Source organism: Mobula hypostoma, chromosome 4 (genome assembly GCF_963921235.1).
Source record: "Mobula hypostoma chromosome 4, sMobHyp1.1, whole genome shotgun sequence".
NCBI lineage: Eukaryota > Metazoa > Chordata > Chondrichthyes > Myliobatiformes > Myliobatidae > Mobula > Mobula hypostoma.
The window spans coordinates 163,865,813-163,888,564 of NC_086100.1; the positions used below are offsets into that span (position 1 = coordinate 163,865,813).

Sequence of the window (22,752 nt, forward strand, 5' to 3'; positions counted from 1 at the left end):
TGAACATTGGTTAATTAATTAAAAAAACTTTGTGCAGAGTTCCTGAGGACTGTGATTAAATGGGATTCATTTTGCATCATCATTGAGGTCTCTTGTGTCTTTTATTCTCAGTCAATTTGGCAGTACAGGTAGTGAGATACAAGGGATTGAAGATTCTGGAAATCTGGAGTAATGGACAAAAGCTGGAGGAACTCAGCAGATCAGGCAGCATCTGTGGAGGGCAGTGGATGGTTGATGCTTCAAGTTGAGGACCTTCGTCATACCCTTCACTGAGTTCTGATGAAAGGCCCACTTCCCTCCATACATGCTGCCAAATGTGCTGAGTTCCTCCATCTTTCTGTGTGTTATATAGAGATACTTGACTTATTGTTTTAAGTCCACAGTCAATCCTTTCTGTCCTCTTAGATTGACCTTGAAGGTCCCAGTGCACTATTTCGGAGGAAATGGGATGATCTCTCCATGTGCAGTGTTGTAGGTTAACATAAGTTGCAATAGGACATTGACCGGATAGGAAGCTGAGCTTGAGAAGTGGTAGATGGAGTTCAAACTGGGAAAGTGTGAAATGATACACTTCGGAAGGTTGAACTTGAAGGCAAGGTTAATGGCAGGATTCTGAGCAGTGTGGGGAAACAGGAGGGATTTTAGGGTTCAAGTACATAGATACCTCAAAGTTGCTGTTCCAATTGGTAAGGTGGTTAAGGAGGTCTTCATTAGTCAGGGGATTGAGCTGAAGAGCCACTAGAAATCTAGCAGCTCTATAGAACTCTGGCTAGACCATACTTGGAATATTGCTCTAGTTCTAGTCGCCTTATAATAGGGAGAATGTGGAGGTATGGGAGAGGTGCAAGGGAGATTTCTCAGGATACTGCCTGGATTAGAAAGCATATTTTATAATGCAAGATAGAGCAGGCTAGGACTTTATCCTTTTGCAGCGAAGGAGGATGAGAGGTGAATTGATAGGTCTGGGTAAGATGATAAGAGGTATCAACACAGTGGATAGCCAGCATCTTTATCCCAAGATGGCAGTGGCTAATATGAGAAAGCATACTTTTAAGGTGACTGGAGGAAAGTATAGGGGGATGTCAGAGCTGGGTTTTTTTTACACAGAAAGTGCTTTGAGTGCACTTCTATGGTTGGTAGTTCAGGCCAACACATTAGGGACATTTAATAGATTCTTAAAAAGGCACAGGGATGAATAAAAATTTAAGGCTATGTGGGAAGGAAGAACTAGATTGTTCTTTGAGTATGCTAACATGTTGGCACAGTATAGTGGGCTGAATGGCTTGTACTGTGCTGTATTATTCTATATTCTTTTGCAGTGAGATTGTTTATGGTGCCTTAGTGTCTTGTCCCAAATACAGCACCTTCAACGTGCTGCACTCCTGTGCATTACACTGACATAGTGATATATATGTAATAAATTTGTGTGAACATGGTAATGAACATATTATTTCCACATATATATTCCTCAGAGAGATTATAAATTGCCAGTGAATAATATCTTGGAAAGAATTTGTCTTTACATAATGAAATGCTTTTGAATGCACTGGCATTCTGTTAGTGTACATACTCTATGATTTCCTTGTGCAATTCAATTAGTCAACATGGACTTATCCCTTGCAATCTGTGTTGACTGCCCTATTAGTCACATCTTTCATACTTTGACTAATCACATTCCAGATTGCGGTCTCCAGTACTTTGCTTACACCGATGTAGGTCTACCCAGTCTGTAATTGATTTTTTTCCTTCATTTTCAAATGGACTGTAGTGTAGCTTGAGGTGTTCCCTATAAATCCTGCATATGAAATCAGCAATAAAAGCTGAGCAATTTTCTATGTGAGGAAACTTAGCATTGATTACATTTCTGAAGCAAACAAATAAACTCTAAAGTGTTTCTAGGAAGATAATTCAGGGAAGATAAATCTTAAACATTTAACTTACTTTAAAAATGTGTTAAAGATTTGTGGATTGTTTAAGTTTTCTGGGAAAAATGTTTCCAAACATATTCACTCCAGGAAATAGCATTTCTATTGAATGGATTTGATTTTTTCATTTACACCGTCTGTATTTTATGTGCACTTAATGCTGATTTATTTAACATTGTACAGGATTTGTTACTTTGTATCAGATTTGTTAGTTAACTTTTGCTGTGAGTTGAGTAGTTTCAGTGTGAGGTCCAGTGTCACATTTGCTCAAGAACCCTGATCTGTGTGTGTCCTGTGTGGTAACAATTCGTCTTCCCGTATAATCTCTGTTCCTTTAATGTGACCGAGTTGTTATTTTCTCGCCATATTCTAGCTCCTAACCACATTCTTCTGTCAGTAGTTTTAAATACTCCTGCTATAGAATGTTTTGTAATATAAAATATAATTATTCAATGGTTATTGGGTTTCCTTGAGACTATTGATGAAAGAAATACAGTCAGTTACTTGGAGGGAGGTGAATAAACTATGATAAATGGTTCGTACTTGGAGTTAACAGCTATTAAGCGGTCAACAAATTGAATGATGACTGATCATTGACAAATTGCAAATCTGAATACAGCTGTTCAAATTTGAAACTATTTCCTGTCATTATTTTTAAAACAAAAAATATGATTTATAATCTGGGGATTTGGGGTTGGGGGGGAGGTGTTTAGGTCTATAAGTTTTCAATCTTTTTACAGTGAGCCTTGTAGTGTAAAAGTTCCTTGCCTTTAGATGGACAAGAATCCTGACTGAGAAACACACACACAACTCTGGAGGAGCTCAGCAGGTCAGGTAGCATCTATGGACAGGAATAAAGGCTCAATGTGTTGGGCTGCAGCTCTTCAGGAGGAATGGAAAGGGTGGAGGAAAAAACCAGAATAAGTACGGGGGTGGGTGGGGGGAAGGGAAGGAGTACAAGCCAGGAGGTGATAGGTGAAGCTAGGTGAGAGGAAAGTAGCTGGGTGGAGGAAGGTGTGTTAATGAGAGATGATAGGTGGAAAAGGTAAAGGGCTGAGTCGTGTAATTCCATTCTGAGTCCTGGTTCCAATGTCATATGGGAATTCTTAATGGGTAGGTCAGAGCAAAGAGGTGAAAGGAGTGACATTATCAGAGGAGACTTAGTTGATTGCCTTGTGTTATATATAGATACTAAATTATTGTTCGAACATCAAACAGTACAGTATAGGAACAGGTCCAAAAGTGCAACACTTAAACTCAGTAACCCATCCCTCCACACCCGAACCACCACTACTTTATTGTTTTGGAAACACAGAACATAGAAAACCTCCAGCACAATACAGGCTCTTCGGCCCACGATGCCCTGCCAAACATGTACTTATTTTAGAAATTACCTAGGGTTACCCCTAGCCCTCTATTTTTCTAAGCTCCATGTACCTATCCAGGAGTCTCTTAAAGGACCCTATCATACCCACCTCCACCACCGTTGCCAGCAGCCCATTCCATGCACTCATTACCCTCTACATAAAAAAATTGCCCCTGGCATTTCCTCTGTACCTACTTCCAAGCACCTTAAAACTGTGCCCTCTCGTGCTAGCCATTTCAGCCCTGGGAAAAAGCCTCTGACTATCCACACGATCAATGCCTCTCATCATTTTATACACCTCTGTCAAGTCACCTCTCATTCTCCGTTCCTCCAAGGAGTAAAGGCCAAGTTTACTCAACCTATTCTCATAAGGCATGCTCCCCAATCCAGTCAACATCCTCGTAAATCTCCTCTGCACCCTTTCTGTATTTTCCACATCCTTCCTGTAGTGAGGCGACCAGACCAGAGCACAGTACTCCAAGTAGGGTCTGACCAGGGTCCTATGTAGCTGCAACATTACGTCTTGGCTCTTAAACTCAAGACCACGACTGAAGAAGGCCAATGCATCTTATGCCGTCTTAACCACAGAGTCAACCTGCACAGCTGCTTTGAGTGTCCTATGGACTCAGACCCCAAGATCCCTCTGATCCTCCACAGTGCCAAGAGTCGTACCATTAATACTATATTCTGTCATCATACTTGACCTACCAAAATATACCACCACACACTTATCTGGGTTAAGATCCATCTGCCACTTCTCAGCCCAGTTTTGAATCCTATCGATGTCCCACTGTAATCTCTGACAGCTCTTCACACTATCCACAGCACCCCCAACCTTTGTGTCATCAGCAAATTTACTAACCCATCCCTCCACTTCTTCATCCACGCCATTTATAAAAATCACGAAGAGAAGGGTTCCCAGAACAGATCCCTGAGGTGTACTATTGGTCACCGACCTTCATGCAGAATATGACCCATCTACAACCATACTTTGCCTTCTGTGGGCAAGCCGATTCTGGATCCACAAAGCAAGGTCCCCTTGGATCTCATGCCTCCTTACTTTCTCAATAAGACTTGCATGGGTACCTTAACAAATGCCTTGCTGAAATCCGTATACACTACATCTACTGCTCTTCCTTCATCAATGTGTTTAGTCACATCTTCAGAAAATTCAATCAGACTCGTAAGGCACGACCTGCCTCTGACAAAACCATGCTGACTATTTCTCATCGTATTATGCCTCTCCAAATGTTCGTAAATCCTGCCTCTCAGGATCTCCTCCATCAACTTACCAACCACTGAAGTAAGACTCATTGGTCGGTAATTTCATGGGCTATCTCTACTCCCTCTCTTGAATAAGGGAACAATATCTGCAACCCTCTGTAACCCTCAGGCTTGCCCAGCTCATGTTCATCTAGGGGAAACAGCCTTCGGCTCCGCCAAACTGGGTAATCGTGTGTGTGTGGATGCTGTGTATTGTACCCCCAGTTACAAACCCACAACGCAAAATATCAGACAGTACATCATATACATTAAATGATTGAACTTTATGAATCTTAATATGATTATAGGGTTAGTAAGGAAAATAAAAACAGGGCCCAAGTCAAGTCAAAGTCACGCTGGAGCTCACTTGGTCATCATTCTTCCACCATCGGTCTCCTCCGAGCGTCGTCGACCTTCAGACCCTCAGATCCCAGTCCACTCCATCCAGTGGTCTACCTGCTCTCTCCACACGCGTCTTCCCTCTTCATCTCTCCTCGACAAAATACCACGAAAAAACATCTTTCCAGACTCACAAGACACAGCAATAATCTCTTATTGGCTAACATGCATCCTGTTATCTCCAGCCATAACCCAAACATTGCTGCTACAGAGAAATCATTACCTCACCAGTGAACATTACAAAGAAGCCATTAATTAGCAGTGAAATCTAACAGTGCGTTATACCGCCAATCCTCTGGAACCTCTCCCATCCCCATTGATAATGCAAAGATCATTGCCAGAGGCTCAGCAATCTCCTCCCTCGCCTCCCACAGTAGTCTGGGGTATATCTTGTCCAGTCCCGACTTCTTATCCAAATTGATGCTTTCCAAAAGCTCCAGTACATCCTTTTTCTTAATGCCTATATGCTCTCAGTCCGCTGTAAATCATCCCTACAATTGCCAAGGTCCTTTTCCATAGTGAATACTAAAGCAAAGGATTCATTAAGTACCTCCGCTATCTCCTCCGGTTCCATTCACACTTTTCCATTGTCACACTTGATCGGTCCTATTCTCTCACATCTTATCTTCTTGCTCTTCACATATTTGCGGAATGCCTTGGGTTTTTCCTTAATCCTGCTCACCAAGGCCTTCTCGTGGCCCCTTCTCACTGTCCTAATTTCATTATTGAGCTCCTTCCTGCTAACCTTATAATTTTCTAGATCTCTATCATTACCTAGTTTTTTGAACCTGAACACACCTAACAAACTCCACCCCATCTAAACCCCTTGCTCTAGGAAGATGGCAATCAATATTTGGGAAATTAAAATCCCTCACCATGATGACCCTGTTATTATTACACCTTTCCAGAAACTGTCTCCCATTCTGCTCCTCGATGCCCCTGTTACTATTGAGCCATCCAAGTCTTTGTAATGGCCACAACATCATAGCTGCAAGTACTGATCTAGGCTCTAAGTGCATCTGCTTTGTTCATGATGCTTCTTGCATTAAAATAGACACATCTTTAATCATCTGTCTGAGTGCATCCCTTCTCTCTTAGCTGCCTATTCTTCCTCTCACACTGCCTACAAGCTTTCTCTGTTTGTGAGCCAACCACCTCTTCCTCCTTCTCCTCAGTTCGGTCCCCCCGCCCCCCACCCCCAGCAATTCTAATTGAAATTCTCCCCAGTGGCCTTAGCAAACCTCCCTGCCAGGATATTGTTCCCTCTCAGATTCAAGTGCAACCCGTCCTTTTTGTACAGGTCACGCCTGCCCCAAAAGAGGTCCCAATGATCCAGAAATCTGAATCCCTGCCCCCTGCTCCAATCCCTGTCAGAGATACTTTATGGACAGACACTCCTGTGCCTAGAGTCACTTTATGGAGATAAAATCAATATATGTATATAAGTTATCTTGTGTTTATTGTATTTTTGTTATTGTGTTCTTTATATTGTGTTTTCTTATACTGCATCGGATCAGGAGTAGTAATTATTTTGTTCTCCTTTTCATTTCTGTACTAGAAATGATATTAAACAATCTTGAAACTTTTGCCAAACTAATTAAATGAGTTATTAATTGCTCGACTGAACTAAACCCATGGTCCATGGCCCCCACCTTTTGTACAAGGGGACCATTCTGTAATCTTACAGTAGTAGCTGTCCTTGAGCCTGATGGTATGTGCTTTCATGCTCTTGTATCTTATGCTTGATGGAGAAGGTGGAGAGGGCAAAAGCGAGAATGTTGGAATGAGTGAGATCTTTGATTAAGCTGGCTGCTTTACTGAGACAGGCAGGAGGGTAAACAGAGTCATGATGTGCTAAACTGTGTCCACAACTCTCTGCAAGTTCTTGGAGAAGTTGCTTTACCAAACCAGTTAGTATGTTTCTGTGCTAAAGGAATGGCAAAGTGTTAAAGGAGATGAACGTGTATTTTACAGCCTGCAAGAATATGGATTGCATTTGATAAATAGAATAATTTTAATGCAATTGTCCAATCATTTTGCAGCAGTATTTCAGAGTAGGCGGAGAGCTAACCTAAGTTTCATGTAATATTGTAACCTCAGATAACTTGGTTACACTCATTGATTCTGTATTATATACCGTGTGACAGTTTATGAAAGTATCTGGAATGCATTCAACCCAGAGTCATGCTCCTGATTTAATAAGAAAACATTCAGTATATATTGTTGCATTAAACTATAATTTTTTCAGATCTGATGTCAAGCCAAAGACCCGTCTGCCTCCTGGAGTGGATGTCAAAGAACCCACAGTATAATGTGTGATGTCAGATGTGGCTCACTTGGTAATGAGTTTGCTTCTGAATTGGAATGATCTGTGCTCATAACCCAGACTCTAATTGAGGCAGACATCCCAAATGTAATACTGGGGAGTGCGGCATTCTCTTTTGGGTGAAATGATAGAATGAGGTCCAGATTTGAGAATCTAAAAGAAGGAAATTCTTTCAGGTGCCTGGACTTGTATTTATTTAGTGGTGCAGCTCGTAGCAGTCCCTTCTGGCCAATGGGCAACACCACCCAGCAACCCACCTACTCAACCCAAGCCCAATCATAGGACAATTTACAATGACCAATTAACCCTAACCCTAACCGATAAGTCTTTGGACTGTGAGAGGAAGCTGGAGCAGCCAGAGGAAATGCTCAGTCAACATCAGAAACCGATGACGTGGGAGCTTGCTGTGTGCAAATTTGCTGCAAAACGCTGTAGGATATTATGAAGCTCCTGTATTAAAATTATTTTCATAATGGAATTGGATAAAACCCAGTAGATGAAAATAAATTGGTATTTTTTTTTACTCTCACATGTACCGAGACACAGTGAAACATTTTATTTTGCATGCCATCCATACAGATAATTTCAACACGTCAGTACGTTGAGGTTGTAGAAGGGAAAACAATCACATAATGCAGCATAAGGTGTTACAGTTGCAGAGAAAGTGCAGGCAGACAATCATGTGCAAGACTTTATTGCAATGAGGCAGACTTTGAGGTCAGAAGCCATTTTCCCATACTAGGGAACTGGTCAGTAGCCTTGTAACAGCAGGATAAAGCTGTCTTGCGTCTGGTAGTGCCACTTTCATGGTTTTGTATTTTCTGCTCAATAGCAGAAATAGTGGAGGGTGCCATTTTATTAATTTAGAAATACGACACAGTAACAGGCCCTTCTGGCCAACAAGGCTGAGTGACCCAGTCACACCATTGTGACCAATTAACCCACTGACCCGAATGTTGTTGGAACGTGGGAGGAAACCAGAGCACCCAGAGGAAACCCACATGGTCATCGGAAGAACATACAAATTCCTTGCGGGCAATGGTGGAACTGAACCTGGATCACTGGTACTGTAATAGTGTTACACTAGCCACTGGCGTTACCGTGTGAGTTAGCATGCTCCGATTTATGCAGGTTAGGTGTGGGCAGAAATCGGCTTGGACGTTGAAGAAGAGTAGGATAGCACAGTGATTGTACTGCTACCTCACACCTCCAGAGACCCAGGTTCAATTCTGGCCTCGGATACTGTCTGTGTGGAGTTTGCACAATTTTCCTGTAACCAGGTTTCCTCTGGGTGCTCCAGTTTTCTTCCACATTTCAAAGTCGTGTGGGTTAATAGGTTAATTTGTCTTCTTCTTGGGGCCCTTGGCTCCCAATGGAGCATAGGCTGTTGATGACCTCCCATCCTCATCATCCAAAGTCAATGGTATGGTTGGAATTCATCCAAGTTTCTGTAATCTCTTGTATCCACTGTACAGGGGATTGGCCTGTACAGCTTCCCCCTGTTGGCTGGCTTTACTCGTTTCCACCTCTCATGATGGGGATGCAGGGCTGGCCTTTGAGAGGCAATAGTTAATTGACTGTAGTAAATTATCCCTCAGCCTCACAGTAGGGGCAGAATTTTGAGGGAGGAGTTTGAAATGTGGGAAGAATAAGTGGAATGAAACTCGATGGATGGTGGGTGGCTAATGGTTGCACCGGCTCGGCCTGTTTCCAGAAATGGGCACTTTAGTCCAACATATCCATGCTAACCTTTAGTCCCATCTGCACAAATCCCAGCTGCCAGCTTTAGGTCCATATCCTCCTGTCCTTTGCCTGTCTAACTGCCTCCTCAACATAGAAAATGTATCTAATTCGTTACCTCCTCTTGCAATGCATTCCAGATATCAACCACTGTCAGTGTAGAGCAAAACATACCCACAGATACCACCACCCCCCACTAAAACTCCTATCTGTTGGTATTGCTATTGGTTTATTGTCACATGTAACAAGGTGAAGTGGAAGGCGGTATGTGCTGTCCAGGCAGATCATGTCACGTAGAAGTACAAACTGAATGCAGAATATGTTGTTGCAGCTGCAAGTTCGGTGCAATGCAGGTACACAAATGAAATTCAAGGTAGATCGGGGATCAAGAATTTATAGAAACACAGGAAACCTACAACACAATACATTTATGTTTAAGATATGAGGTCAGTTCAAAAGTTGTCACACAGAAGCTGGAAATTTGGAGCAGCACGCAAAGGAGCTGGAAGATCTCAATGGACCAGGCAGCATCTATGCAGGGAAATGGACACTTGATGTTGCGAGTTGAGACCCTCAGTATTGATGGAAGTTCTCTTTGAGGCTGGTAGGATGTGTTTTCAAGCTTTTGTATCTTCTTCCTGATGGGAGTGGGGGGAAGAGAGAATGAGTGGGGTGGGAGGTGTCCTCGATTATGTTGGCTACTTTCCTGAGCCAGAGGGAAGTGTAGATGGAGGCAATGGAGGAGAGGCTGGTATGTGTGATAGACTGGGCTGCATTTCCTTATCTAGGGTGTGAGTGACCAAATAGTAAATATACACCATTACATTGCAGCTTGCTGGCCACTTTGACTTTGGCTACGTCCACACTAGACCAGATAATTTTGAAAACGCTGGTTTCACGTAAAAATGATAGGCGTCCACACCAAGCGCTTTTGAAAATATCTCCGTGCACATTAAAACAGGTATTTGGGCGAATCTCTTCCTACTGGGCATGCGCAGGACGCATCTACAGAAAACAAGCGACGTGTTTGGTGCCAAGTCTCGCTGTGAAACTGCACGTTTGTGCAGTTACAGACTAGAAAAACTTAAAAGGAATTGCTGTTGGCTCTGGCGCAGGAGGACTTAAAACTTAAAAAAAACAAATATTGGAGCATATGGAGGCAACCAACAGGGAGGTCACGGACAGTATGACCCGGCTGACGACGAACATTGAAAAACTGACTAACTCTGTTGCATTAATAAAGCACCTTGTTAAATGTATAAAACATGTCTGCATCAGGGTTATCTTGTATTTGCATACAATGTTACATTAGGCTGTTACACATCTATTGTCAGAGAAGTACTTGCATAAATAGGTAAACCACCTTCATACAAGCAAGGGCAGAAAACAGGGCAAAATGAGTATACTTATTTATCAGTAAGCTATGGGTCAAAGTATTTGGTGAGTACATTTCTAACTCTTCTGGCTTCAATCTCGTTGCCGTCTGCTCTGAAATTGTTAGGTTGTGTGGGGGGTTGCGTTCAAGAAAACAATGAAATGCCGCGCTGCTGCCATCTGTTCTGGCACGTCATGACAGCGTTTTAAAAATATCCGTTTACCCCGTCCACACTGCTCTGCACAATCGGCATTTTCAAATTTACACAGTCTGGAGGGCGTTTTAGAAAATCTCTGTTTTCGGGGGGGAGGAAAATGCCGTTTCAGTGTGGACGGATGGTCAAAACGAAGAGAAAAAGCTTCGGTTACAGATTTATCCAGTCTAGTGTGGACGTAGCCTTACTTTAAAAAGCCTTCATTTATTTTAGCACCTTGCATCAACTCTAGGTACACAAAAGGGTTTTATGACCAAAGAAGTACTTGTGAAGTGAGGTCACTCTTGTAGCATGTGTGAAAGCCAACTGAGTAGTGTGAATAGAAACAGATTATGCTAATTGCATGATGACTATTGCCCTGTTCTAGCCTCAACCATTTGGGAACAGGCTCACAGCTTTGCTGTGAAAGGTGAGAAAGAAATCTGACTGCATTTGTGGCCACGGCAACTGTATTTTGAGTGTGAATTTTCTAAACACGAGGAAGTCTGCAGATGCTGGAAATCTAAAGAGACACATCCCCCCCTCTCTCTCCCCCCCCCCACCGCACTCAGAGGAACTCAGGAGGTCAGGCAGCATCTATGGAGATGAATAAACAGTCGACGATTTGGGCCAAGGCTGTTCTTCGGAATTTTTTATCCAGGGCAGCCTTGGAGGTATTTAACAACTCGCTAAAACTTTTGAAAATTTTGGGACTTGAGGGCTTCAGGGATCTGGCACAGAGAGTAGAGACCTGGTAGATCAGCCATGATCATACAGAATGGTGAATCAGGTTTGGAGTGCCGAATGGCCTACTCCTCAAGTCAAATTGTGTTTATTGTCAAGTGCAATGAAAAACATCAGACACAAAACTAGCAAGGAAAACATCAAATAAGCATGAATTGTAAACAATTATACAAGAAAGAAGACAAGTCTTCTTGTAATCCATGGTAGTGTAAAGTGGTCATAGCATTGCTATTCTGGGGTAGTAAGTAGGATTGTGCAGGTTGTTTCAGGAACCAAATGACACAGGGAAATAACTGTTCTGAACCTTGAAACTTCAGGCATCTGTAACACCTGCCTGAGGGTAACTGTGAGATGATGGCATGGCCTGGATGGTGGGGATATTCGATGATAGATGCTGCCTCCTTTGGGCAGTGTTTCATTTACATACTACTGATTTGGGGGGGATGTGCCAGTGATGTCCTGCGCTTATTTTATTGGAGCTAAGTTACCGTTGCATCTGCCCCTCTCACGTAGCTGCTGAATTGCTGCACTACTTTTTACGCAGAACTCAGATCTGCTGCTGGAGTAATCACTCATAAGCAGAGGCTGCAGCACTTTATTGATTAACAGTCCCTTAAGAAATCTCTGACAGACAGTCTGGCAGTTTTGTGATGGTGTAACTAATTGAATGTGCCATTCTGGCTAATATACTTCATCAGTCAGCTGCTGATGCAACGAAGGTTCCTTGATGTGAGTGTGATTCATTAATAATCCATCACGTTCTAGTCAAGCCATTTACTTTGGTGGGAAAATGGAATTTGTGCGGAGCCATTGCTGAACCATTGAGTTCACTTAAAATTTTAAAGCATTTTTGGTTCCCTCAATAACAAGATTTAGGAAATGTAGAAGGCCCCATTTGTACACAGCAGGCCACCACAAACAGCTGTGTGAAACTGATCAGGTGATTGGCTTTAGGTATATTGATTGAAAGATAAAAGTTGGTCAGGACAATAGAGATAATTCCTCTATTTTTGTACTCACAAGTTCCTGGTTTGATACATTGTCTGAAAGTTGGGAAGGGATTGGGTTTTGGCTTATGTAATATCACTGTGCTGTTAAATCCTTCACAGTATGTGTGTCCACTTATGACTGGGAGTAACTGACTGTACTTTTACTCTTGGGTGCTCCTGTTTATACCCAAGGAACTGAGAAGAACTAACTAATGCAGACTTAAGATATTGAATTGTTATAGTCATAGTAAACGACCACACGTGCCATCGAAACAATGCAGGCAATCTGCTGGAATCAGATTTAATGAAGGATGAATGAGTGGAAAATATCAACAGTTCAAAAATGTTGATGAGCCTCGCCCTCTCCCCTCCATCTCGCCCTCGCCCCCCCGAATCTCGCCCTCTCCCCTCCATCTCGCCCTCTCCCCTCCATCTCGCCCTCTCGCCCTCGCCCCCCGAATCTCGCCCTCTCGCGACCGCCATCTCGCCGACTCGCGACCCCCTGTCTCGCCGACTCACAACCCCCCCATCTCGCCAACTCGTGGCCCCCACATCTCAACCTCTCACGGCCCCCACATCTCGCCATGTCGTCCTCACCCCTCCGTCTTGGTTGCCCTCCCCCTGCCCCCCCATCTCAGTTGCCCTTGCCCATCTTGCCCCAGCCCCACCATTTCGGTCACTCTCTGCCTTGGACCCTTCGTCTCGGTGACTCTCTGCCTCGGACCCTACTTCTTGGTCCCTCACTTTCGTCCTTAACAAAATCTTTTTTTCTGTCCTGTTATATCTTCTGCAACACAGACTAATGATTGTTTGATTGTGTTGCTGAGAAGGCTTTATGACTTTAATAAATGTTACTGCATTGATACGTAGGAGAGGCAACTCTGGACAGTGCGGCTGAATAGTGGGAACGCTGAACTCAAAGTGTTCGATGTGGTAAATGGATTATTTTACAGTACAGCCTGTCGTCATGATCCACTGGTTGATGTTGCAGCTGCATTTGTTATTTTATTTGTGGGATGTGGACATGACTGGCATTGCCTACATTCATTACACATGCCTCGTTCCCTATGAGCTCCAGAGTTAACCACACTGGTAGGTTGAGAGTCATGTACAGTACAGACCAAACCTGGTATGGAAAACAGCTTTCATTCCCTGAAGGAGATTAGTAAATCAGATGTTATTTTACAACAATCTAGCAGTTTCATAGTTACCATTAGTAGACTAGCAATTATCTTATTCATTCCAGATTTATTTAATTACTTATTTGAGTTCACCAGCTGCTGTAGTGGAATTTGAACATGCCATTTGATCAGTGGTCCCAAGCTCTGTCTGCTAGTCCAGAAGTTAACCACTCCACTTTCGCTTCCCATTCAGTCATGACCTTGTCCAAGGAAGAAGTAATATCCTCCAGAACTAAACTCAATAATGCTCTCTTTTGTTTCGTTGTTTTCCCTTTCCTGTCATCTGTGTCTCTTTGTTTCTCAGAGGAGTTAGAACATAGAACAGTACAGTCCATTCAGCCCACAATGTTGTGCTGAACTTTTAACCTACTCTAAAATCAACCTAACCCTTCTCTCCTGCATAACCCTCCAACTTTCTTTCATCCATGTCCCTATCTGAGTCTTAAATCTCCCTACTGTCTCTAATTCCACCTCCACCACCCCTTGCGTTATGTTCCATACACCCAAGTTTGTAAGAACCTGCTGTTGACATCACCCCCCCCCCAGTACTGTTCTCTAATCACCTTAAAATTATGCCCTCTATATTCGTCAGTTCTACCTTGGAGAGAAAAAAAAAATCTATAGTTGCTTCTTCTATCTATGCCTTTTGTCATCTTATACACCTCTAACAAGTACTCCTCCTTCCCCCATCATTCCAAAGAGAAAAGCATTAGCTCGCTCAACCTATTCTCATAAAACATGCTGTCTAATCCAGGCAGTATCCTGAAGAAACTTGCTCTGCAAACTTTAAAGCTTTCACAGTTTTCCTAAAATAACGTGGCCAGAACACAATGTTTTAAGTGTGGTCTAATCAAAGTTTTATAGAGCCGCAACATTAATTGTGGCTCTTGAATTCAAATCCCCAGCTAATGAAGGCCAACACACCATACCACTTCATACCACCCTATCCACTTGCGCAGCAACTACGAGGGATCTATGGACTTGGACCTCAAGATCCATCTGTTCCTCCACACTTCTAGGGATCTTACAATTAGCCCTGTACTCTGCCTTCAAGTTAGATCTTCTAAAGTGTATTACTTTACACTTTTCGGGATTGAATTCCATCCTCTTAGCCCAGCTGTGTATCCTATCGATGTCCCATTGTAACCTGCAGCAATCTTCTACACTCCCAACCTTTGTGTCATCTACAAATTTACTAGCTCACCTCTCCACTTCCTTATCCAAGTCACTTATAAAAATTATAAAATACAGGGTTCCCAGAACAGTTTAGACAATAGACAATAGGTGCAGGAGTAGGCCATTCGGCCCTTCGAGCCAGCACCGCCATTCACTGTGATCATGGCTGATCATCCACAATCAGTATCCAGTTCCTGCCTTATCCCCATATTCCTTGACTCCACTATCTTTTAAGAGTTCTATCCATCTCTCTCTTGAAAGCATCCAGAGACTTGGCCTCTACTACCTTCTGGGGCAGAGCATTCCACATATCCACCACTCTCTGGGTTAAAAACTTTTTCCTCAACTCCATTCTAAATGGCCTACCCCTTATTCTTAAACTGTGACCTCTGGTTCTGGACTTCACCCATCAGTGGGAACATGCTTCCTGCCTCCAGCGTATCCAATCCCTTAATAATCTTATATGTTTCAATCATCCCCTCTCATCCTTCTAAATTCCAGTGTATACAAGCCCAGGCACTCCAGTCTCTGGGTTTACTGTGGAACACAACTAGACTGCAACCTGCAGACAGAATACAATTCATTTACTATCATCCTCTGCCTTCTGTGGGCAAGCCAGTTCTCAATCTACACAGCCCTGCCTGGATCCCATATTTCCTGACATTCTAAATGAGCCTACCATTGGGAACATTTGTCAAAAGCTTCACTAAAATCCATTTTCACCGCCGTCCACTGCTCTACCTTCATCAATTTGTTTTGTCACTTCATTGAAATATTCATTCGGGCTCTGTCCCCCACAAAGTCATGCTGATTATCCCTAATCAGACTATACTTCTCCAAATGCTCCCAAATCCTACCCCTAAGAATCGTCTCCAAAATTTGCCCACAGCTAACAGAAGACTCGTTTGTCTGTAAATCCCAAGATTATCCTTATTGCATTTCTTGAACAAAGGAATAATTTTGCCACCCTGCAACCCTCTGGGTACTACTCGTGTGGCCAGTGAGGACACAACGATCATTGCCGAAGGCCCAGCAGTCCTTGCCTCCCCTACTAACCTAGAGTATATCCCATCTGACCCCTGGGACTTGTTTATCCTAATACTTTTCGAACATTCCAGTACGTCTACTTTCTTAATGTCGACATGTTCCAGCATATCGGCTTGTTTTCCACTATCCTCACATTCGCCAAGCTCCCTCTCACCGATGAATACTGAAAAAGAGTATTCATTAAGGACTTTGAAACATGTTTCCTGTTTTATCCATGATCAGTCCAACGCAGACTTGAGTTGGCTGTATTGACAGGAAAGGAATTATTGGCGAGGGAGGAGATAGCAGCTAAAAGGGCGAATGGTAGAGTCTTTGTGGGGATTGAGTGGGAAACACATGATAGAGAAGGGAATGAGTGAAGGCAGTAGAGGAGATAGAGTCAAAGAAAAACAAGTGGAGAAGAAAGCTGACTTCATTTCATAGTTATTAATGCAGATTTTTTAGCCAGTGGGAATGAGGAGCTGAGAGTTTTCTGTAGTGTTCCAAAACCACCGGATCAGATAATTTAATTCAAATTTGTCAAGAATTTCAATTGGCTGGAACGAAGCTTAATTGAAGGCATATGAGGAGACTCCAAAAACCCCACCAGCAATATTACAGTTACTCTGCTTGCATGTTAACACAGACTGTGATTTCAAGTAACCAGAGCATTTTTGAAGGAATTGGTATCTTTGCAGTGCTTCTGTATGCATTACTGACAACATGAAGCTTAAAGGCATGTAGGCAAACCAATGCTAACAAGCTGCACAGTGACATCAATTTGTAATGGGTTCATGACTTAAATTTCATTAACCAAATCTAATACGTTTTGCATCTCTCTCTTTTATATAAAAATTCATGTACAAAATGTTATAAATTATACACAATTGAAATATCCTTGCTCTTTAAGAAATTACAACAATATATTCCTCTACGTCTTTCCCTTCATTTTTTTTGTTTGTGGAGACATGCAGCATGGTTATAGGCTCTTCATCCGTTTTGAAATTAACCACTCGTCCTACATTAATCCCATTCTATTATTTCTTCTATATTTCCATTAACTACCCCAGATTCTAGTGCCACCTTACTCGTGAGGGGCAGTTCACACTGGTGAGGTAACCTACAAACCCACTTGTCTTTGGAATGCAGGAGGAAGCCAGAACACTTGGAAGAAACCCATGCAATCACAGGGAGACTGTCCACACTCTACACAGACAATACCTAAGGCCAGGATTGAACCTGGGTCTCTAGACCTTGAGGCATTGGCTCTACCTGAAGGCAGTCCCCATTGGAGTTCTCTACAAAGGATCTCACCTGGAATTTCTCCCACATTCCTTATTGGTCTTGTTAGTGACAATTCTATTGATGGTTGCTGGCCGATAGCATCCTTGTCCTTTGTGTAACTGCCCAATTATATCCTTTCACAACTTTTTTAAGGGCCAGGCAGTTGGGGTTCTCTTCCCCTGGAGAAGAATGCTTCAGTCTGTATGGTCTTCCTGATACGTCCAAACTCTTCACAGACCTTCAAGAGGTGGGAGTTTATTCACTGATCAGTTAACGTACCTTGATTAATGCGTATCAGTTCTTGAGGATTGAAAGTGATAAATGTTGATGCTATCAACAGGATATTTGGAGTGCCATGGTAACATAGTGCTTAGTGTAACACTCTTACGGCTTGGGCCACTGCTGAGTTTGGAGTTGAATTCCAGTGCCATTCTGTAAGAAGTCTCTGCACGTGCTTCCTGTAGGATGTGTTGGTTTTCGCCGGGTGCTCTAGTTCCATCCAAAGTTGAAAGATGTACCGGGTAGGTTAATTGGTGATTGTACATTATCCTGTGATTAGATTGAGGTTAATCGGGGTTATGGAGTTGCTGGGGTGGGTGGCAGAGCTCAAAGGGCTGGAAGCACGTATTTAATGCTGTATTGCTAAATAAATAAGGATGAGGAGCAAATCTATTTGAATTACAAATGATGATACCATATACATTAAACTAGCCGAACAATGCAAAATTAATTTAGAGTCATACAGCAGAAACAGACAATAATTAGTACAGACATAAGGCGTTGAATAGTTATATTCACAGTAAATGGCCATACATGCTCTGAGACTGTGTTTGATAATGTGCTAGAATGCAACAAGCCTGTGGAGGCAGAAGGTGGCTGACCTTTCAGTTTGTGAGCCTGCATCAGGATCAAGACCGCAGAGGGAAGATGGTCAGTATAAACAGGTGAGAAGGAGGTTTGAGACAGGATTGGGTAGGTGAAAGGTAGGACCGGGTGAGGGATGATGGAGCCAGATGGAGAGGGGAGGTTAGATAGAGACGAGAGGCTGGAATATGATAGCCGGAACCAGATAAGGAAGGGATGATGGGTAGATAGAAGCAGATGGAGGAAGGGAATGGGAAGGGTGGGATGAGACAAGAGTATACCTAGTGTCAAGTTGAAGTTTATTGTCATGCGTATTCACACCCATGAAAATTAGCTTCGTGCAGCGGCAGCAGCACAATGCATTGCAAGCATCATGAACGTGTATTTATATAAAGATAAATTAACATAAATTATACATAATTTACACAAAAAAACCCTAACAGCATTAGTACAAGTTGAGAGAATTATAGTCCTAGTTAGAATTAGGGTTTTTCTAGGTCAGTTCATGAACCTGATAGAGGTGGGAAGAAGCCATTGTTGAACCTTGAAGTGTGGGTCTTCAGGCTCCTGTACCTCCTGCCTGATGGCAGCAACGAGAAGAGGGCATAGCTACATGATGGGTGGTGCTTAATATTGGATGTTGCCCTCCTAAGACCTCTTGTAGATGTCCTTGCAGGTGGAACTGACTGAGTCCACCTCTCAAAAGCCTCTGGTATTCCTGTCCATTGAAGCTTACATATCAGCATGATGAAACCAGTCAGAGTGTTTTGCACTCTACATCTACTTCAGTTTGTCAGAGATTTTGATGACCTGTCAAAACTTCTGAAACTGCTAGGAAGTTAAAGAGACTGATGCACTTCCTTCATGGTTGAATCCATATGCTGGGCCTATGATAGATCCACCAAGATAATGACACCTAGGAACTTAAAGCTGCTCACGCTTTCTACAGCAGACCCTTCAGTGAGGACTGGTCTAGTTCACCTAATTTGTGGTCCAAAATTCATATTCACGGATGGTGAATATGATGTTGAGCACAGGATTGTGGTTATGACACCATTCAACCAGCTGTTCTCTCTCAGCACTGTATGTCGCCTCGTCACCATCTGTGATTCTACCAACAACAAGGTGTGTGATCGATAGGCATATGGAAGGGTGAAGGGTGGAAAAGGGAGAGATGGAATCTGGGTAGACCAGCTGACTCTGTTCTGACTGTACTTGTCAGCCCTTTCTTCACTTCTACTGGCTGTGTGGTGCTTTTGTTTTACAATTCTAGCTTCAATTTTCCAATCCCTGTGTAGCTTCATCCTACCCATTCCTAGAAATTTGTGACTTCTCTACTTCCAAACATCTGCAAAATCAAGCAAATGAATATGAATTATGGGAGGTGAACCTAGCTGGCCACTTAGTCACTTTGATTTTGATGGCTGCTTCTTGAACTGAGCAGCCCCCAAGATCTGGAATTTCCTTCATCACTCTCCATCACTTTTCTCCTCTTCGATGTTCTTCTGCAGCTTGATGTAAACTTTGGTACGGGTACCTGATTACTAGAATTTCCAGATGGTTGGCTATTACTTCCTTTAATACCCTAACTCACTCCTAATTCATTCTTCTTCAGATATTACACAGTAAGCATTCCACTGAATCAATGCTGAGTTTAAGGGAAGTGTCAGGAATGCTGTGCTAATCCATTTAAAGGATGTGTGGGAACCAGGGCACGTACGTGTGTGTATATATATAGAAAATGGGGAACAATGCCCTAGTGTGTTTAAAGGGAATGTGCACCCAGTGAATTTAAAGGGAGTGTGGGAGACAATGCAGTAAGTCAGATGCTGAATCATTGGGATTTTTGAATGACTGGTGTTTTACTATCTTTGCTACATTAAAGGTGCCATGTAAGTGGAATGATACATTAATCCTTTTTAAAATCTTGGTTTGAAGACCTACAGGTGTGATTGGATACTATCTGGCTTGAGTTTTTTGAGGGGGTGATGAAGGTGATTGGTTGAAGGTCAAGCTGTGGGGGATGATGATTACATGGCTTACAGTAAGGTGTTTGACAGGACCCCTCATAGGACGCTCATGATAAAAATTAAATATATATGGGATCAAAGTTCAATAGTTCCATTTAATATCAGATAATATATACAAACTGAAATTTTTGTTCTTCGCAGACATCCATGAGAACAGCAGTGCCCCAATGAATAAGTGACAGTAAAACTGTCAGAACCCTAAAGCCCCTCACTACCCCCCCACACACAAGCAGAGGCAGAGCAACCAGCCTTCCCCTCCCCCCACAGTTATTTCAGAAAAAAAGCATCAGCACCCTCCACCCACAAAACAAGCAATAGCAAAGCCCCCAAAAAAGACCACGATCTGCAGTACAATAAAAAACTAATCGTTCACCCAACAATTCGACATGCCACAGGCTCTCTCTCCCTAATAAAGGGACAAAAAGGTGTCACCCTTTCACAGAGAGGAGGGAGACCAACAAAGACGAACAACTCACTAATTTATGGTGTTAAAGTCTGCCTCATCGCTTTTTCTCCTGGAGTTTTCCGACTCGAGAGTCGGCAATGGACTATCCCCCACCAATGAGAGAAAAAGAACAGGCACACGATTCACCGAATACAGAGCCCCTGGCAACTTATTTGCCATTCCCAATGTTCTGTTTTCTCCCCTGGATCTTCAGTCAGCGGCAGCAACATAGAATCGGCTCGTCTCCAGGGCCAGAACGCCTCAGAATCCCAAAGGCATGCTCGTCTTCTAGGCTGTGTTCTTGGGATGCCGAAAAATGGCCTGATGGTGAGACCTGAGCGGGTCCCATTGCCAGAAAGTACTGAAGTTTGTGTATAGTTCTGGGTCAGGGTCTTTGACAGAACTCCATCAACCTTGAAAAGGAAAAAGAGAGACTTTAAAGATAGAAATCAAGCTGTTTCCACCAGTGAGCTTGAGGAAGTCACTTCTGAGCGCCATTGTAGCCAAGTGAATTAATTCTAGATTAATCATTGGCTTGACCATAGAAGACAAAGGGCTGTAGTCGGTGAGACTTATTCTGGCTGGAATTCTGTGACTAGTGGCATCAGTACTGGAATCCCTGCTGTTTGTGATATATATATATATATGTGATGAGTGGGTTGGTAAGTTTGCAGATGGGAGATGAAGATTGGTAATGCTATGGATGGTGTAGAAGACCATCAAAGGATGCAGTGAGGTATACCGTAGATCTGTTGCAGGTACAGACGGAGAAATGACAGATATGAAGTGATGCACTTTGGAAGCTCACACGTAAAGGGACAGTACAGTGTTTATGGCAAGCCCCTTAACAATGTTGATGTTTAGATGCGTAGAGGGATTTTAGGGTCCAAGTCCATTGCTTCCTGAAAATGGCTACATAGGGAGGTACAGGTTTCCCCCCCATCCGAAGGCAGAGCGTTCCTATGAAACGGTTCGTAAGCCGGAATGCTGTAAAGCGAAGAAGCAATTACCATTTATTTATATGGGAAAATTTTGTGAGTGCTCGCAGACCCCAAAATAACCTACCAAATCATGCCAAATAACACATAAAACCTAAAATAACAGTAACATATAGTAAAAGCAGGAATGATATGATAAATACACAGCTTATATAAAGTAGAAATACTTTTCCACAATTATTGCCTGAACTGTTGTCCGTAGTGAAAATCTCACGCAAGCGCCATCGGCAAAAACACGGCGCAAGCGCTCTCCAGTAACCTTTAAGCTATGAAGCTGCCAAATCATACCAAATAACACGTAAAAATACACAGCCTATATAAAGTAGAAATAATGTATGTACAGTGTAGTATCACTTACCGGAATCGGGACAGCGCTGAGCACACTGATGATGGTGTGTTAGACTGAGTCGTCGCAGGTTGGGGTGGTGCAGTGGCCCCCACCCTCCCGGCAGCGAACTGATACTGATCCGCGAAGCATGCAGGGGTCGCCCGCCGATTGCATCGCTTTTGATCTGGGCCGACAATTACGTGCTGGGTGGTACCTAATTAATTAGCATGTTTATTTCGGCTCTCTTCTTAAAGATGTGCTGTGTGTCTCCCGGCTACTGCTGCATTCTCAGTGAACCAGTATCTGTCCACGGCCTGGGTGTTGGGGTGGTGGGACACTGGGATGTCATCTCATCATCGTCTGTTCCCATTAGGGCAGGCAGGTCATCTTCTTCTATGTCTGCCTGCCTCGATGTCGAAGGTCGAGGTTTGTCGTCTGCTGTGGCTGATGTGGGAGGCTTGCTCGACTGCTGAGCCTGGCACACTTTTCTATCATACAGTTCTTTGTAAGCACTCAAACCATCCTGCAAATATCCCCTAAACCGACATACCCTTTCAAAATTGAAGTCGTACTTTAACATTACTCATTCGGTTTCGATTGTTATCCTTTCCTCTTCCAATTGCATCAGCTCTTCATCTATCAGTTCTTGGTCATGGGATGCGAAAACCTCTTCAACATCATCTTCGTCAACTTCCACAAGCCAAATTCACTTTGTCCTTACTTCGTTCACCACGATCGAAACACTTAATTATGTCTACTTTTACGCTAAGTGTAACACTCCTATGAGCTCTTTTAGGCTTTTCCGACACCATAGAACTCATCTTGCAAATGACTGCTCACAGGCACGTGTTTAAGCAATGCCGGCTAGAATGCAGTTCCGAATCCAGGGGAGAGCGGCTGCTCAGGGCGCGCACTGATTTTTATCGCGCGCTGATTTTTTCGCGCGCTTTTTTTTCGTAACAGTGAAAACACCTTTTGTCAGCGAAAACAGGGAACTAATGTAGGTCTTTCATAACAGTGAGGTTTCGTAAAGCGAATGTTCGAAAAGCGAGGGACACCTGGTATTTAGCATGCTTGCCTTTACTAGTCAAAGAACCTAA

At 43.0% G+C, this 22,752-nt stretch overlaps 1 protein-coding gene and 1 long non-coding RNA gene across 4 annotated transcripts in view; one reads left to right on the top strand and one right to left on the bottom strand.

Annotated features, from left to right (window-relative positions):
- bmpr1ba (bone morphogenetic protein receptor, type IBa) overlaps positions 1–22,752 on the top strand; it is a 602,440-nt gene that overhangs the window by 1,930 nt on the left and 577,758 nt on the right. The window lies entirely within an intron of this gene.
- Positions 20,215–22,752, bottom strand: part of LOC134344963 (uncharacterized) — a 53,411-nt gene continuing 50,873 nt past the window's right edge. The window contains exon 3 of the long non-coding RNA XR_010017574.1: positions 20,215–20,739. This is a non-coding gene — a long non-coding RNA (uncharacterized LOC134344963). The remainder of the gene's footprint in view (positions 20,740–22,752) is intronic.